This window comes from Schistocerca nitens, chromosome 1, assembly GCF_023898315.1.
Source record: "Schistocerca nitens isolate TAMUIC-IGC-003100 chromosome 1, iqSchNite1.1, whole genome shotgun sequence".
Classification (NCBI taxonomy): Eukaryota; Metazoa; Arthropoda; class Insecta; order Orthoptera; family Acrididae; genus Schistocerca; species Schistocerca nitens.
In genome coordinates, this window is record NC_064614.1 from 1,120,664,006 (window position 1) to 1,120,682,982 (window position 18,977).

General features: G+C 44.3%; 1 non-coding gene across 1 annotated transcript; it reads left to right on the plus strand.

Moving 5' to 3' along the window:
- Positions 1-4,684: 4,684 nt before the first annotated feature.
- Positions 4,685-4,756, plus strand: Trnat-ugu (transfer RNA threonine (anticodon UGU)). The gene has a single exon. It is a non-coding gene; the product is annotated as a tRNA-Thr (tRNA).
- The last annotated feature ends 14,221 nt before the right edge of the window (positions 4,757-18,977 follow it).

Sequence of the window (18,977 nt, forward strand, 5' to 3'; positions counted from 1 at the left end):
AATCCGTCATTGAACTGACACAGCCAAGTCTCACTCGAGAAATGATACTGCTAAATGCCACCATGTTCCTGCACAATTTCGCTGACAACGGAATTACCAATATGCCAAATTCGTAGCTGACTGTTTTTAGTATAGTTTTTTTTCTTTCTTCTTTTTCTTCTATTACCTCCAGGAGTAATTGTTACTTTTCTCTGACAGTAGGGATTTTTTGTCCTTATTTTCATAAGGAAGCTACATGTGCCAGGCATACACAATAACAACTATAAACATTAACAGGATTAAGTCAGAACCGAAGATTGCTGCTCTCAAGGATTTCCTTTACGAATCAGGAACTGACATTGCTTTGCTGCAACAAGTCGTGATGCCTGACCTTAAAGTTGCAGGCTATGTAGAAATACTAAACATCTCCCTCGAAACAAAGGTGGGGACAGCAATTTTAATCCGGGAAGGGATCCCTGTAACTGATGTCGAGAGACTGGACTCGGGCAGAGCAATAGGAATTAACGTTTTTGACGTTACTATTATTAACCTGTATGCCCCGTCAGGGACCTCCAATAGACCGGAAAGGGCACATTTTTTTAGAGAAGAAATAATATATCTATTACGGAAAAACCCGCCAGAACTTTTAATTGGCGGCGATTTTAACTGTGTACTCAATAAAAAAGATCAGACTCCCAATTTTAATTGCTGTAACGAGTTGAAGCGGCTAGTCACGGATCTAAAACTCAGAGATACTTGGGAAATTAAATATCCCACTGTTGTTGCTTATACGTACATAGCTACTCAGTCCTGTAGCAGGATTGATAGGATATATGTGTCACAAGGTATGGAAAGATCCTTAGTTAAAGTCGAGACGATTCCTGTATATTTCTCCGACCATTGCAGTATGCTGGCTTCCCTCAATTTAAGGGCACAACCAACTCGCCGTTTAAGAAGTCAGTGGAAGCTGAACGTATCTTTGTTACAGGACAATGAGTTAGCAGATGTTGTCCACGAAACGTGGCATATGTGCTTGCGCTCGGTAGATCGCTATGTGACTGTTACCGACTGGTGGTGCAACAGGGCAAAACCAAAACTGAGGAACGTTTTAATTCATTACAGTCTTCAACGATCCCGAGAACTCAAAAACGCCATAGAGTTTTATTATGCAATGTTACGAAACTTGTATGACCAGGCGAGCATTTCCGGTATTCGTTTGGAAGACATTAAGAAAACTAAGGCCAAATTACTCCGTATTAAACAACAACAGCTGGAAGGACTAAAAGTAAAGTCAAAAGCCAAGACATTATCAGAGGACGAAACTGCTTCCTTGTATCACCTCTTGCGACACGCAAAATACAGGAGACGAACCTTTCTTGATGAGATCCAGACTTCGACCGGTCTGACCATTACTTCTCAGAAAGAGATTGTCAACGAGGTTTACAAGTATTACCACAATCTATATTCAGCCAGTCCGTTATGCGAAGAATCCTTCGAAGAATTTCTTGGCAGCATAGTTCCTCAGCTGTCAGAAGAGGAAAATGAAGAACTTCTTACTGATTTCACTGAAGAGGAACTCCACGAAACCGTCCGCAAGTCTCCTTTACAAAAGTCACCGGGGCCGGATGGGTTGCCCGTTGAATTTTATCTACGATACTGGTCACTCATAGGAGCACAGTTCACTCAAATGGCAAACGAGATTATCCAAGGAAAACCACTACCTGCTGCTATGAAAGAATGCACAATAGTACTAGTTCCAAAGACAACTTCGAAGCGAAATCTAAACAACTTTCGCCCTATTTCGTTGCTTAACTCCGACTATAAAATCATAGCTAGAATGTTAAATAACAGACTTTCACTTTTAGCCAAAAAAATAGTAAGTCAACATCAGTCATGTGTACCTGGCAGGACTATTTTCAAAAGTATTGCGGAATACAGGGACTTAATTGCCATCACTTCAGTGACGAACATCAAATGTGCCATTTGTTTTATTGATTTTCACAAAGCCTTCGACCGTGTGGATCACAGGTTCCTTCTTACAACAATGAGAAGAATCGGCTTTGACGAACGAGCTCTCAGTGTGGTTAAGAACGTTGCGTTGGGAATCAGCGCAAGTATCTCTGTCAACTGCCAAAGAACTAAGCAGATTCAGATATGGCGTGGCGTTCCTCAGGGCAGCCCGCTTTCCATGCTTCTATTCGTCTTTTCCTTGGAGCCGCTACTCCGCAGTCTCCACGTCAATCTAACAGGTATTACGTTAGCAGGTCACAAAACAGTCACAAATGCATACGCTGATGATGTAGGCGTCGTATTACGGAACGTCGATGACATTTCCAAATTAGAACTGCTCCTTAAAAAGTACTGCAGCGTGTCGGGAGCCACCACCAATGCCAATAAGAGCAGATTTCTCAACCTGCGGGGTTTTCAACACGTAACTGTCACTTGGGCAACACCGGTCACTCAGTGCAAATCACTTGGGACGACTCTGACTACGTGTCCACTAAAAATGGCAGCCCTAAATTGGAAAACTACATCCGGATATATTCAAGGAGCCATCAGAGAAAACCTGCCCCGAACTTTAAATCAGTATCAGAGAATTCATTTAGTTAATAATTGCCTTTTATCAAAAGCTTATTATACTGCGCAACTCTTTCCACTTCCCACCATGATCGCTGGAAAGATAATGTCAATCGTCACTAACTACCTATGACGAGGTGAAGTGTTTAGAGTGACTGGGAGAACAGCTATCCTAGATCCCAGCAATGGAGGTCTGGGATTAACTGATATTAAGAACAAGGCCTCTGCTCTTTTCCTCAAACGGACCACTAGTCTTCTTAATGAAAACGCTACAAGCATTACATCTAAGCTATTTGAAATTCTTAGACCTGCAAGTTTCCACGCGCCAGTTGATGTGCACAAAATCAATCCCCGTCTTCGTCATGTGCGTACATTTTTCGTCGATCTGAGTTATATCAATAGCGAAATAACCAATTCGCGGCAGTTAACGGCCCGAGCAATTATGTGTCTCAGAAAGAAAAATGAAGGGAAGAATAAAATAGAAGACAAATATCCGTATTACGATTGGGCAACTATATGGAAGAATATCAACCTGCGTGGTCTCTCCTCCGACGCCAAAACATCATGGTACAAATCGGTCAACAATATAGTTAGCACCAACGAACGATTGCACTCCATCGGGATTAGCCAAACAAACCTTTGTCTCAAATGTCATCTCCTCGATACCACAGTCCACAGATTCACGTGTGCTGGGCATATGGATAACTGGAAATGGTTGAGAGACCAATTGGCTTTCCTGACAAGATCATCCACCGACAATTTTCAGCCTCTGATACTTCTCCGGCCACAGATACAATATTTCCCTGCCACCAAAAATAACTCAATTCATTGGTTAATGGGAACATACGTTAGCTATGTCGTTAATAACTTAGGGACTGACAATATCATTGATTTTCATATGTACCTGAAAAATGAATATGATAGAATAGTTAACTATCCAGGCCATGAGAAGACGTATGGCAACATGCTCAAAATTGTCTTCGAGCGACTGGGAATCGGATGACAGCGAAGAGCAAACAAAAGACTTTCTTTTACACAACCATAATCGGAGAAGCAAAGAACACTATATGATTCAGTTCATCTTCAAATTTAAGCGCCGCATTTAGGTCGCAACAAATGAAGGGAGTCCCGAAATTTTTTCCCACATTTATTAAGAGAAGAAATTCATTTATTTAACGATTGTCATCAATCAGAACTTAAATTCAAATTCTTTTTTTTTCCAATTATGAAGCCTAGCCGAGATGGCAATTTATAATTAAAAATACAAAGCGCGCAACAAATGGAAATTCTGCAATTAGGTGACGGATGAGGGGCGGCATTGAGGCCAGGCCTCAGCATTTTTTGACCCCTGCCCTCATTGCCGACGCTTAATCTGACACTGAAAGCTTTAAATTAAAAAAAAAAAAAGCGCTGGTTTAAGGCACTAGAACAAAAAAAATGGTGTAAAAAAAAGTGGCCTAATAAAAAAAAAATAAAAAAAAATTTAAAAAAGTGGTTAAGGCGTCTGAAAAAAAAAATGGTGTAACGGTTAGCACTCTGGACTCTGAATCCAGCGATCCGAGTTCGAATCTCGGTGGAACCTTCGTTTAGTCTACATTTTCTGTAATAAGCGTTTCTCGCCGAGCAAGTAGCAGCGATAGGCTCAGGGATTTAGTTTCTACGTTTGTGTAAAAAACGAGACGTCTGTGAAACTGTTGAATATTGGTGCGACTATGTGACCTATATAGCACATTAAACGAGTAATGCCTGTAAGAGCAAGCAATTTTACGGTAATTCGAAGAAATATCATTATCCTACGAAGGCAACAAAAAAAAAAAAAAAGGGGGGCAGAGCACTGGTCTTGTAAACCAGGGGTCGTGAGTTCGATTCTCACAGGGGGCAGCACAATTTTAAATGGGCCAATGTAATACTTTGAACCGAAAATTTCAAAATAGCGAGTCTTTTCGGGCCTGAGCCAAGATCACAGATGATGATAGATGAAAGACGGCAGCACCCCGTCAGTCATCGCTGTGGACCTCAGTGGTTGCGAATTGTTGTGGCAGAGTAAATCTTTGTACGCATTTTCTAAGCTCTGAAGTGTATTTTTCTCGATGGCTGTGATAAACGCAAAGAAGTGTACACTGCAACAGCCTCCTTAGCTCAGGGGCAGAGCACTGGTCTTGTAAACCAGGGGTCGTGAGTTCGATTCTCACAGGGGGCAGCACAATTTTAAATGGGCCAATGTAATACTTTGAACCGAAAATTTCAAAATAGCGAGTCTTTTCGGGCCTGAGCCAAGATCACAGATGATGATAGATGAAAGACGGCAGCACCCCGTCAGTCATCGCTGTGGACCTCAGTGGTTGCGAATTGTTGTGGCAGAGTAAATCTTTGTACGCATTTTCTAAGCTCTGAAGTGTATTTTTCTCGACGGCTGTGATAAACGCAAAGAAGTGTACACTGCAACAGCCTAGTCAGCCGGCGGACGCGGTCGAGGTCGGACGTGCTGTGCTGCGCGCCGCGCCGTCGTTGTTTTCGTGTGGTGAGTCACTGTGCTTGCTTCAGTGTCTAACAGTGTTTTGGTGTAATCTGGAAATGAACTCGATTTCGTGATGTCTCAACCGAGTAGGAAAGACACATTGAAGTTTACTTTTGACAGAAACTTTGTCCGACCTAAATCTTTTGAAGTTGAGCAATGGTTAGAAGATGAAGTAAAGATAGGACTTGAGGATATACTCGGGATACATCTTTCGATTGTCAGTAGCACCGTTTTCGTTAAATTAGCTCGATCAGACATGTGTGAGAAAATAGTTGAATCTTGTGGTGGTATCCTCAAATTTAAACATAGCGATGGCAATGTGGGAGAAGTTGTTGTTTCGCATGCCGGCCTAGGAATACGGACTGTTCGACTCTTTGAACTTCCATTTGAAATAACCAGTGAACATATCAACGCAGTGCTCTGTCCCTACGGTAAAATCATCAGCAATATTGCGGAACGTTGGTCTAGTGCACATAAATTCCCGGTTCTTAATGGGGTGCGGCAATTGAAAATCGAGCTGCAGAAGCACATCCCGTCTTATGTTAACATATGCGGGTATCGTGCGATAGTAATGTACGATGATCAGCCACGAACGTGTGCCGCATGCAACTCGACAGGTCACGTGCGTGCCGAATGCATGCAGAGGCGAGTGGCGCAGCTGCCTGCCGGCGAGGCAGCCAGGCCGCCCGCGATGACAACACTGCCTGTGACGTACGTCGCCGTGGCGCGTGGGCTTTCGGGTACATCCACGGTCACCGAAATCAGTGAAAATACTGTTGTGCCTGCGCCAGTGACGCAAATGGGGACTGTTGCAACGCCGGAAGAGACCCCACCTAAACCCATAGCAGTATCGCCGTCCGTAGTAGTCACAGAAGAACAGGCATCCGACATGCAAACGGCTGCGTCCCAATCGGCCGCTGCTACTCCACAGGGGGAATCTCCAGCAGGTTCCGATCAAGGCCCACACAATCGTACGTCTCCCAGAAAAACTAAAAAACGGAGAGTTGCCCGCCAGGGTGCAGAACAGATTGCACGGTTCTGCGCGAAAAGGCTAAACAGATTGGTGAACAACTCAGTGACAAAGCATCTGATAGCACAAACCATGATCATCCCTCAGCCAGTTTACAATCAGTCCTTGACAATGTCTCAGATGCTCTCCCTCTGAACCCTGAACAGTCAGCTCAACTCCGAACCGACTGTGATGTCCGCATGGTCAAACTCTATCCTGCACCAGAGTCGGTAACGACCTCGACACAACCGCCGCCAACTAGTTGGGCGGACGATACAGAATCCAGTGCCGAAGTAGACAGTATGGATACTTCCGAAACGGTGACAGCCGTCACTTCAGTCTCCAAAGTCGACGATGTTACCGAGAAAGGTAACGCCTCGACAGATACTGCCGCGCAAAAAGAACGCACGACTGATCCCTTTTCAACCGGAGACTATTTTTAACTCTGCCTTTACAGTGACTGTCAATACATGTTTTTGTTATCTGGAATTGCTTCCAAAGTGCTTCTACGACGTGACTTGTTTTTTCCAGCGTTATTTCTGTTTGATATCGGACTGATTTTAGGTATTGCTCCTGTTTAGTCCACCACTATTCCGCCACAGGCCTATCGACTTGCTACTCTCAATATTAATAAGATCCGTAGCGCTCTTAAACTGCAACACTTAAAGGACTTTTTATATGCAGCTGATGTAGACATTTTATTTGTACAAGAAGTAACAGAGATCAGACTTGATTGCATACCAGGTTATAATGTGATCACTAATCCTGGGGCCGGTTGCGAATTAGGTACAGCTTTTATTGTGAAGGAAGGTTGCGAGGTGCCAGGGCTAGTAGTGTATTTATCACTAAATTCTACTAGAATCCACATGTGTAAATCATGCTCTAAGCCCCCCCTATTCTAACTCCGACTTTTGCTGTTGCACAAGGATAAAACAAACACGCGAACTGACTCTAATCAACCCTGCTAGTGGAGTAGAAGAGAGTTTGGCACCTGCAATAATTTAATTTGATAAATAAGTTAAATAAACAAAGGTTTCATTAGCATAGTGAGGAATGATAGGGTTGCTCTATTGATTAACAGAAAGAAAGTTCTGTCCAAAATAACAATATGATTTATTAAGATTAAACGCAGAATAGTAAAAGAGACACAGGAAATATAAAACATCAAATTGGCTAAAATTGGAGATTCATACAAACACAGTAAAGGTGAAGTTGTCCCTAACTTAGATCGTGAGGTTTAAGACGAAGTGGTATGTGGAGCCAATTCCTTTCCACTCAAATCTCAAGAGAGACACACAGCTAACCCAATAGTAATTGCTGCTACTCGAAACTGAACAAAGTCAGAAAAGGATGAACAGGCGCGCTCTGCTGAGCTCTGATTATCACCTAGGAAAATCCCTATCTGCCGGTGCTGCGGACGTACATTACCAACAGTCTTCTTATCTCCCAGAACACGATCTGGCGTACCGCAGGCGAGGGCTGGTTGCTCCGACGACCTCGACCGAAAGGCGACTGCCGACGACTCAGAGCACCCGCACAGGCCGAACACCGAACATTCCCGCCCCCACGACAGTGGCCGTGGTTACGTTCCAATCAGCAACTCGAAAACCGGCGGAAATTCCACTCCATTGCCGGAGCACTACCATTCCACCAATGGAGATTCTTGGCGCCAATTTCTGTGCTGATTTTGCAGAAAGTGCGGGAATTTTCCCGCCACAACTGCGTGGGTACACAAGTCATTCCCACGCCTCGCTGGTAGCCCGCCAGAAAGTGTTTTCGCAAAGTTTCTCTGAAGTAACGGAACCTCTAGCCCAGCCGCTACTTCACACCCCAGCGGGCGTGTCTCTTGACAATGTCGGCGTCTGAAAAGCATTCACTCGACTGCCTCACACACGTCGGCTTAACTCTCTCCCGTTCCACAGAGCCCGCCTGTCACCGGCCCACCCGGGTGACGAGAGACGCTGCGTGGGAAGTACGCGTGTTAAGGAAAAGCAACCCTCCACCGCATGCAACTAGAGAGGAGAATCGTAAGATAGAAATATGAGAGGGGGCTCATGCCACCTCTCATTGCCCCTACGCCATTTTAGATTGTAATTGGTGAGCGGTTGGCTCACTTAGGAGCAAGGTAGTGAGTCAATCGCCCAAGAACAATCTTACAAAGTGACTCCACATACCGCACTCTATAAAAAAGATCATTGCAACTGAAAAATGCAACTCATAGAGGGAGGATTATTTATGATGTAGCCAACTTCACCTTCTTAATATGGAACACTAACACTCACATCACACATCCATACCCAGGGAGCCCCTTCCAAACACCGATTCACGCAGACATTCACGCTCTAAACATGGCCCGGGCATCTGAGCCAAATATGGAGCAGTTTATTCTTTACAATCAGAGTTGGAGTGCTCCGCAATTAAATGCCCAAGATGTTACAACAATTTTAATCATTAAACTAACCTGACCTCACTCACACATGATAATATTTAAGTTAACAATCTCTTTGTGAGTTTTCAGAATCTAGTTACAACCTCCGATTCATTCTGTCTCCCTGCAGCAAGAATAACCTTTACAAAATGTTCCCTGAACTGATGGTCCATTCACAATGACAGTGGTGGTATCTGCTTCAGTTTATGGGGACTTCAGGCACACTGTTAGCATACACACAACAATAAACACAAAATACAAAAAAAACATGATGTGGAGAACAATACAGTAATCTGTAATAAGAATTACAGTGTAAAACACAAACGCATACAAGGTATAACATACATTACAGAAACAACATAAGAGAAAGAAATTTAAGAAAAACAAAAAAAACAAGGTTCATGGGGCATCAAATTGTGCGTGCACATTGCACAAAGTTCACGACTGTGCTGAGAATGAGGCACTAAATCACATTGTTAGAAATATCCGTGGCACTTCACTGATTCCACTGTACTGACATCACATAAGGCTAAACGTCGGTTGTAGTTGCTACGTTGTGGCAACAGCAATAGGGAGTTCTGGAGTGTCTGCAGTACGCTGTTGAGATTGTAGTCAGGCCCACGCATATGATCACGGCAGTACGGTAGGAAGACACAGTGATAGGTTCTCCTCACGTCGATTAATTGTCTCTGAGATCTCCTTGTTGGGATACATCACTAGTCTAGGTCTCTTCTCTCGCTGGACAGAACTTTACGTTTCCCAATATTGCAGTTCGACGAGGGATGATGGCACGTGGAGTGACTCCACAAGTGTGTGAGGTCATCCATACGGGATCGAACTAGGAGCGACTATTGTTAAAAACTGCTCTCTAATAGAGAGGAGAAGTAAGACATGAGACCATACATTTGTTAGTGTGGCACGATACTGCTTTGTGTATGCAGATCGGCCAATGCTAGTGAGTTGTAAAAACCCAAACAGGTGAGTATAGAGCGTCCCTTTCTGTCCTGAGGCACATGAGGCGCAGGTTCTGACACGATATGTGATGTTCTTCGTGTACTCACGACAACGTGGTCTGCCGCAGGGAATCCCTCCAAGCGGCTGCCGCGTCCGGAGAGCTAGCAGGCTGTCGCGTGTCAGGGTCAACGGCCAGCCCCACTTTCGCTTGTGGCGGGGCGAGGGTCCCGTGTAATCCCTCAGGTAGGCAGCCGGGTGACTGTCAGCGTGTAGGACGGGACGCTCGCCCTCTAGCAGGTAGCCGAAGACCTCTTGTTTTTGCGCTGGCTGGCCTCTGCATTGCCACGTTCCTCGTCATCTGTACAATTCTTACAAAAGTCTTATGCCTAACTTTTTCCCATGACCTTCTATGTTATAATAAATTTACCTAATGAAACATTGATGGTCTGTCATTTCAGACACTCTTATTTTACTTTTATAGTTATTAATCTATGGCAATCATTATAACATCTAATCTAGACATGGAAATAATTTATTTTGATATACGTGTAGAGACCGATCTCAGTAAGTACATGGTGTGTGATAACTGATGCTTTGTAATGGATGAACAACTAAATGTGCGGGCCCGCACTAATATTACTATTAATTATATAGATCGACAGTAGACATGCTTCAAGAATTAACTACCATATCCCAACGATCTACATTCTACGTCTTTTAATTAAATTATGTTGTTATGCAGGTCTAAGTTTTACTGTGCTATAAAGAACATGCAACTACGCTACTTTCGCTCGCCCGTCGTCCCTCCATCTCGGGTCTGTGGTTTGGTGACCTGAAAAATAGCAACTCAACAGGCGCGCGCCACACTTGTGGTAGAAAACCCCCACAATATTAATCTAGTTATTGTTAAATCCTACAGTTTAACTTATCCTAGTATCGTACTTTCCCTTTTATTTATTTATTTATTTATTTTATTTTATTTATTTATTTATTTATTTATTTATTTTTTTATTTACCTTATACAATACCCTTACATAGTTCCTGTTACGCTGAGATGTCTTGCTGCTCGCCGCTATTGACGACAGTGATGTGCGCGCCGTACGACATGACCTCCGAGTTTTCATTACGCCTCACTGAAACTCCAGAGACTGGGTTAGCCATGGCTATACACGACAATAAATTTATAGTTGCAACTTCCTTCTCTATGTGAAGCGGTTTTCGCGATCGAAGTACACCTTTCCAGAAGCAATGTAATATGACCAAGCCAGGACTGGTTCCTGTTGAGGATTCAGACACCCAACACACGCCAGCTACACAGTATGTCACGAATATCCAAGTACAATTCCTTGGTGATTCATCTGTGACAAAAACGAGCAGCACGCTAAATCCCCAACCAGCACATTAGCATGGTAGGCTTTTATGCCCTCATTTCTCTCGTCTAGGGCACCATTAGAGTCAAATGCTCACAGGTTCACCCCGACTTGCCAGACAACGATACCGGCGCAGCTCTGCAAAAACTATACTGCCCATATTCACCCTCGAAATCGCGCAATATACCACAATCGTGCAGTGCACTGACGCGTGCCTGCAAGCATTGGTATGAACGTCTCACGAACTGGTTGTGGCCGCTATGGAGCGTATCACGACCTCTCAGAACGCTTCTAAGAGCACGTTCTTGTATGCGCCCGTTTGTGCGACGTCTCGTCACTCATCCTTATCCCTTAACATGGACACCAGATAGGAAAGGACAAAAACATTGCTCATGAAAAGGTAGTGTCTCCTACTCCATCGACATTGGAGATCGCAAACATAAACAAAAAGAGGATAGCAGCAGTAAATTCTTATGCAAGACAACGCAGCGTGTTAATACTTTAGCAATCTTAATCTATTAATGTAACGATTATTGTTCCCCGAACAAAGGTTCATATATTTTGCCTATTCTACTATGTACACTTCTTACACTACTACTATTCTACGAACTCCTTTATGTGAGAGATGTGGTGGAGTCCTATGGACTTCTTTCCTTTCAGCGTCTCCAATTCATAAGCATTGTGGTGAGCTGCTCTCCTTATACGGTACGGGCCGTTGTAAACAGAATAGAATTTTTGGCATTTCATTTTTTGTTTGTTCGAAAGTCGGAAAGACTTAACGAGCACCTTTTGTCCAATTTGGAAGTGTCGTAGACGAGCTCCCCTGTCGGCACGTCTCTTCCTGACCTCTGCTGCAGCCCGTATCCTCTTGAGAGCCAAATCCACTATGGCTTGGTGCTGCGTTCGCGCCCTTGGTGGGAAGTTTACGACCTTGGTTATCAAGTCCTTAGGAATCCGGTTTTTCAGTACTGTAATGGGTGCCAATTTTGTTATCCCATGGGGTGCCTCATTGATCACCTCCTGGAAGTCTTTAAGGAAAACGTCCCATGTCGTGTGCTGTTTGTTACAGTACAACCGGCACAAGTTTCCGAGTTCTTTAATAACCCGTTCTGCAGCATTCGAGCTCGGATGGTGTGAAGATATAAAAATGGGATCAATTTTACATCGACGCAACGTCTCCTTCCATGTTTTTGACTTAAACTGTGGCCCGTTATCAGAAATGATTCTACTCACATGACCAACCTGTGGTAGGAAATCCCGGATTAGGGCTCGTGATACAGTTCGTCCTGTTGCCCTCTTCAGTGGCGTAAAGGTAACGTATTTGGACGTTAGCTCAACAAACACTAATACGTAAGTATATCCTCTTCTTGTTCTTGGCAAAGGTCCCATCAAATCTGTTGCTGCTAATTGTCTTAATTTGGTCGGTACGATTGGGTATAATGGTGCCTGCATGCTCACAGTGGTGTGCTTAGCCTTTTGGCAGTCTTTACACACCGACAGTACCCTCCGAATTCGACGCTCCATGTTTCGAAAGTAACACATGGTCCTTAGCTTGAGATTGCACTTGCGTGGTCCGAAGTGTCCATAGCTGAGGTGAGTATGCCATATAACCTTGTTTATTAGGTGTTCAGGGATGCATACCCCCCATTCAGTGTCATTGGCATAATTTCGGTGGAAAATTATGCCTTTCCGCAAGAGATAGAACTGCCTGATGGTGGCGTGTCTTCTGTCTATCCATTTCTGTTTCAATAACACTAGGGCAGGGTCCTTGTCTTGCTCCTTCTTGATGTCCTGCATACTACAGGTAATAAAATTTTCAAAGGCTACTTTCTGCATATAGAAAAGGCAGTAGTGATTTTCCTCCAGATCTTCTTCCATGTTGTGCTCAAATCCGATCGGTGACCGTGATAAGGCGTCTGCAATAATGTTCTGACTGCCGGGGATATATTCTATCGAAAAGTTGTACTGCTGCAGATATGATGCCCACCTAATGAGCCGCCTGTGATTAAGCTTTGCAGTCATCAAGAACTCGAGTGCCTTGTGGTCTGTGTAGACCCTCGTCTTGCGACCAAACAGAAGGTATCTGAATTTTTCAAACGCCCATACAATAGCCAGCGCCTCTAACTCGGTTACTGAGTAATTCCTCTCACTCTTGGCTAGTACTCTGCTAGCAAACGCAATTGTCTTCCACACCCTGTTTCCGTCATGTACATAGTCTTGGAACACCATGACACCCAGACCGGAGTATGAACTGTCCGTTACTATGCAAAGCTCTTCTGCTAAATTAGGGTGTGATAGGATGGGTGCTTGTAATAATGCGAATTTTAATGCTTTCCATTCGGATTCGGCCGCCTCATCCCATTCCCAAGGAATCTTCTTTCCTGTAAGTTGATGCAACCTAGGACTGCTCTGAGTTTTGACATGTATAAAGCGGTTGTAAAAATTTATGATCCCCAAGAACCCCCTTAACTGCTTCTTTGTCGTAGGGATGGGAAACTTTTCAATCGCTTCGATCTTTTCGGGATTTGGCGCAATGCCCTCACCCGTGATGATATGTCCCAGAAATTTGACAGAGGACGTCCCAAAATTCGATTTTTCAATATTGATAGTCACTCCGTAATCCTTGAATGTCGCAAGGAGTTCACCGAGGACCGCATTGTGCTCTCCCCAAGATTTCTCCGCGATCAGCAAATCGTCCACATAGCTGGTGACATGACGTTTCAAATTATCGCTTAGTATGCCGTCCAGCCCCCGAATGAATGCGGCAGATGAAACGTTCAAACCAAATGGTAGACGACGAAACCGGTAACATCTTCCAAATGCTAAAAAGGCTGTGTACTGTCTGCAATTTGGATGGAGCTCGATCTGCCAGAAACTCGATTTTAGATCAACTGATGAGAAGATTGATATTCCATGGAAGTTTTGTAATAGTTCCTCTAATCGTTCCGGTCTGTCTGTTTCGGGTTCTATTATGGTATTAATTTGTCGCGAGTCCAAGACTAAACGAATACTACCATCTGCCTTCTCGACTACTCTTAACGGGTTATTATAGGCTGAAGCCGTAGGTTCTATTATTCCTTCACTCAGCATTCGCGTAATTTCAGCTGCTACTTTCTGTCGATATGCCAAGGGGATTGGATAGGGTGGCACACGAAACTGGTTGTGCGGACGTACACGAAATTCATATTGGAAGTTCTTTATTGATCCTGTCTTGGGAAGGAAGACCTCCGCATGTTCTACTAGTAATTTATGAAGTTCTTTGCGGTGTTCGCCCCTTATATTCTTTATTGCTTCCACTTTTTCTCCTATTTTCTCCTTTATTTCTCCCATTATTCCGACTTCATTCTCATCCGTGTCCTCTCCCCTATCCGCAACGTCGTCCTGTTCTTCCTTTCTGTCTTTCAGACACGCATAGTTTATCCGAACACAGTTAGAAGGTAGTTGAGCTGGGATCAGCTGATCGTCGAACTTAATGTGGACGGGATTCCCTTTCCTCAAAACCACTTCACCTCGTCCTAGATCAACTATCGCTTCATGTTCATTTAGGAAGTCCGTTCCTATTATCATGTCGATCGCCAGATTTGGCACGATCCAGAAGTTAGACTCTATTTTGTGTCCTTGGCAGGAGAATTCCAGTCTTGTTTGTTGGGTGACCTCCGTACATTTACCCGCTAATGCCCCTTTTATTTTGGTTTTCTTAACCGATAGGACAGGCCAGTCCATCTCCTGAGAGCACCTCTTGTATGCTGCCTCAGATATTGCTGTTATGTAGCTTCCACTATCTATTATCGCATTCAGACTCTTTTCAGCTATTGCTACTGTGATAAGAGGCTGCCGATCATGTCGAGGAGTTGCTTTATGTTCCTCGAGCAGGATTTCTGATAAATCTTCGTAATGTATCATCCGTAGTTGGCCAGGTCCGAGATTACGTGCGAAATTCCGGCGGCCTGTGTTCGCACTAGTCTGGCGTCAATCCCTAGTTAGGCTCCCCCTCCTCTGACGTGCATTAGGATTTGCGGGTCTGGTTTCAATCTCCTGGTTCCACCGTTGTCCTTGGTTTCGCTCTCTCCAATTACGGTCGCTTTGCCGTTCGTTATTCCTTCTATCCCAGATTCCTTGTCTAGATTGACCCTGCTCCCTGACGTTCTGGTTTCCGTGTCTCTGGTTTCCATAACCTTGAATAGCGTAACCTTGACTTCCGTAACCCTGGTTTCCTAACTGACCAGTGCGATTATGCAATCTGCTGTCGTCTTCTGTTCCTGGCCGGTGGTATTTGTTACTTTGCCCCTTCTTCCTGTCCTTTGCGTCTTGTTTATCAAAGACTACTTCGAGTTCGCGCAATAGAATCTTGAATGCTTCTATGTCAGCTCCACACTTGCCGACAAGTGTCTGTTGGTACCTAACTGGCAATTTGGAAAAGCAAAATTTAATGATTTCTCCGTTACTATATGGACTATCTAAAAATTGATTCTTCTTGAGTAAATCATCAAGAAATTTGGTTGCGCTCCTATGCCCGGACACTTCCAGTTCAGGACAAAATATTATTTCCTCTTTAATCCTATCTTGCGTTTCCTTTGACCAGTAGGTCCGCAGGAATGCACCAACAAATTCCTGATAAGTCCGACACGTCACTGCCACACCCCGCATCTTTTCCGCGGCTTGGCCTTCGATGTGTCCACACATGAATTCTAATTTTGCCTGGGTTGGCCATGATGCCGGTAATGAATTTGTAAACTGCATCACCCAGCTCTTCGGATGCATCGACCCTCCATTTTCTTTGAACTTCTGGAATTTCAGTATCGACAGGAAGTGATTGTGATCAAAATCCTGTCTGATCCTCGCACTGGTGTTGTCACTCGTTTCCGATACTTGCACGTCTGCTGAGTGTCCTGTTCTATCTTGCTGATAACTGTGATGTGCAACCTCTGTATCACAGTGGAAGTGGCACTCAGAATTCACTCTCCTAAGTGGGCTATAATTATTGGAGCTATTACTTGCTGTTTCTGCGTGTGCATTGTTAGTTCCGCACTCTGTCACTGGGCTAGAGCACGGCGGGCTTTTCCTCGGAGACACAATTCTGTGTACTCCATCATGGGTATCCGAACGCGCAGTGCTCGTGTGCCCGTTTTGCTCTAGTTTTGCTATCCGACTCTCTACTTCTTCCATTCGTTTCGTGGAGTTCGCAACCGCGATATTACCTTGAGTTTTTAAGAATGCTAGGGATTTTGAGTGGGATTGTGTTGTACGTCGCAAGCGCCCTGCGAGTTTAGAAGTTGCTTCCGCGACTTTCATTGCCCCTGTTGCTGCAGTTTTGGCAAGGCCTGCTACTTTTTGTGCTACCGTTGACATTTGTTTTGCTTCTCCACATTCTTTCTTTATTGTTAATAATTCCCCACGAATTTCCCCTATATGCGAAATTATTGCCTCCGTGTCCTTCTTACGCTGTTCGTCAGCTTCTTCCTTCTCCTTCTTACGTTGTTTCTCCTCTTCCTCCTTCTCCTTCTTACGTTGTTTCTCCTCTTCTTCCTTCTCCTTTTTACGTTGTTTCTCCTCTTCTTCCTTCTCCCTCTTACGTTGTTTCTCCTCTTCTTCCTTCTCCTTTTTACGTTGTTTCTCCTCTTCTTCCTTCTCCCTCTTACGCTGTTCGTCAGCTTCTTCCTGCTTCTTACGCTGTTCGTCAGCTTCTTCTTTCATTGATCGTAGGAAGCTCAGTATTGGGTTTACGTCATCTTCTTGATCCTCTTCAAACATGGGCGATGTAACTCTGGACACCTGGGCGCTAGGGCTCTGACGTGACCGAGCTGGCCTCTGTCTGCACTCGTTCGTTTGACTATAAACTTCTGCTACCGTCTCGACCTGTGTGCCTGTCTCTGTTTCATCCTCTACTTCGCTATCATAATCACGGCCGCAACGCTGCTCTGAGATCGCGTCCAAATCACCTTCCTCATCAATGCCCCTGGCGTCCTGTCCTGCTAAAAATGTGCCCATCTCATCTCCGAACCTATTCCCGTCAGTAAACTGCCCCTTATCCATTATGCTATCCTCTTTTGTTTTAGCTTCGCCCGATAATAGTCGTGCCTTACTTCTCGTTATCATTCATAAAAACAAATTCATCTAAAATGCACAATAAAATTAATCTACTCCATATATTTTTTACACATAAACATAAAATTTCAACAACGCTGTTCCAACGCTGTAATCACAAACACAATTTGATGTGGTACAGAAACCGCACACAAATCCGACAAAGTGCGATGCGGTACAGACACCACATCAGCGAAACACAAAAAAAAACAATGAACAAAAAAATATATACACTGAAAACAAAAACTGTAGTCATGCGCCGCTACTTAAAACTAAACGCGGAACTACCAAAAAAAACTTGGGTATTAATCATTAAAAAAAATAGAGAGAAAAAAAATTGAATGTTCCTACTAAGAATCCTGTTTGTTTATCAGAGATTCACAGGAAAGATCCGAGGCCAAGGGTCGCCATATTATGCGAGGTGCCAGGGCTAGTAGTGTATTTATCACTAAATTCTACTAGAATCCACATGTGTAAATCATGCTCTAAGCCCCCCCTATTCTAACTCCGACTTTTGCTGTTGCACAAGGATAAAACAAACACGCGAACTGACTCTAATCAACCCTGCTAGTGGAGTAGAAGAGAGTTTGGCACCTGCAATAATTTAATTTGATAAATAAGTTAAATAAACAAAGGTTTCATTAGCATAGTGAGGAATGATAGGGTTGCTCTATTGATTAACAGAAAGAAAGTTCTGTCCAAAATAACAATATGATTTATTAAGATTAAACGCAGAATAGTAAAAGAGACACAGGAAATATAAAACATCAAATTGGCTAAAATTGGAGATTCATACAAACACAGTAAAGGTGAAGTTGTCCCTAACTTAGATCGTGAGGTTTAAGACGAAGTGGTATGTGGAGCCAATTCCTTTCCACTCAAATCTCAAGAGAGACACACAGCTAACCCAATAGTAATTGCTGCTACTCGAAACTGAACAAAGTCAGAAAAGGATGAACAGGCGCGCTCTGCTGAGCTCTGATTATCACCTAGGAAAATCCCTATCTGCCGGTGCTGCGGACGTACATTACCAACAGTCTTCTTATCTCCCAGAACACGATCTGGCGTACCGCAGGCGAGGGCTGGTTGCTCCGACGACCTCGACCGAAAGGCGACTGCCGACGACTCAGAGCACCCGCACAGGCCGAACACCGAACATTCCCGCCCCCACGACAGTGGCCGTGGTTACGTTCCAATCAGCAACTCGAAAACCGGCGGAAATTCCACTCCATTGCCGGAGCACTACCATTCCACCAATGGAGATTCTTGGCGCCAATTTCTGTGCTGATTTTGCAGAAAGTGCGGGAATTTTCCCGCCACAACTGCGTGGGTACACAAGTCATTCCCACGCCTCGCTGGTAGCCCGCCAGAAAGTGTTTTCGCAAAGTTTCTCTGAAGTAACGGAACCTCTAGCCCAGCCGCTACTTCACACCCCAGCGGGCGTGTCTCTTGACAATGTCGGCGTCTGAAAAGCATTCACTCGACTGCCTCACACACGTCGGCTTAACTCTCTCCCGTTCCACAGAGCCCGCCTGTCACCGGCCCACCCGGGTGACGAGAGACGCTGCGTGGGAAGTACGCGTGTTAAGGAAAAGCAACCCTCCACCGCATGCAACTAGAGAGGAGAATCGTAAGATAGAAATATGAGAGGGGGCTCATGCCACCTCTCAAGGTATCATTATTACCGACGTCACAAAACTGCCGAACAGTAGGGGCATTGCGGGCACTTTTTATAACAACAGACTAATTAATGTCTATGCCCCATCCGGTTCCAGTAATAGACGTCAAAGAGCAGAATTTTTTAAAGAAGAAATAGTTCCTCTCTTTGGCGTCCGCCACACCAATGTCATCTTTGGAGGCGACTTTAACTGTGTCATCAGTGCAAAGGACCAGACTCCCAATCTTAACAAATCACTTGAACTGGAACGAATTGTACGAGACTTGCGCTTAGTTGATTCTTGGGAGCTCAAGCATGGGGCAGCACCTGGGTTTACCCATATCACGACCCATTCGGCAAGCCGTCTTGATCGAATTTATGTCACACCCACTTTGAGGAAT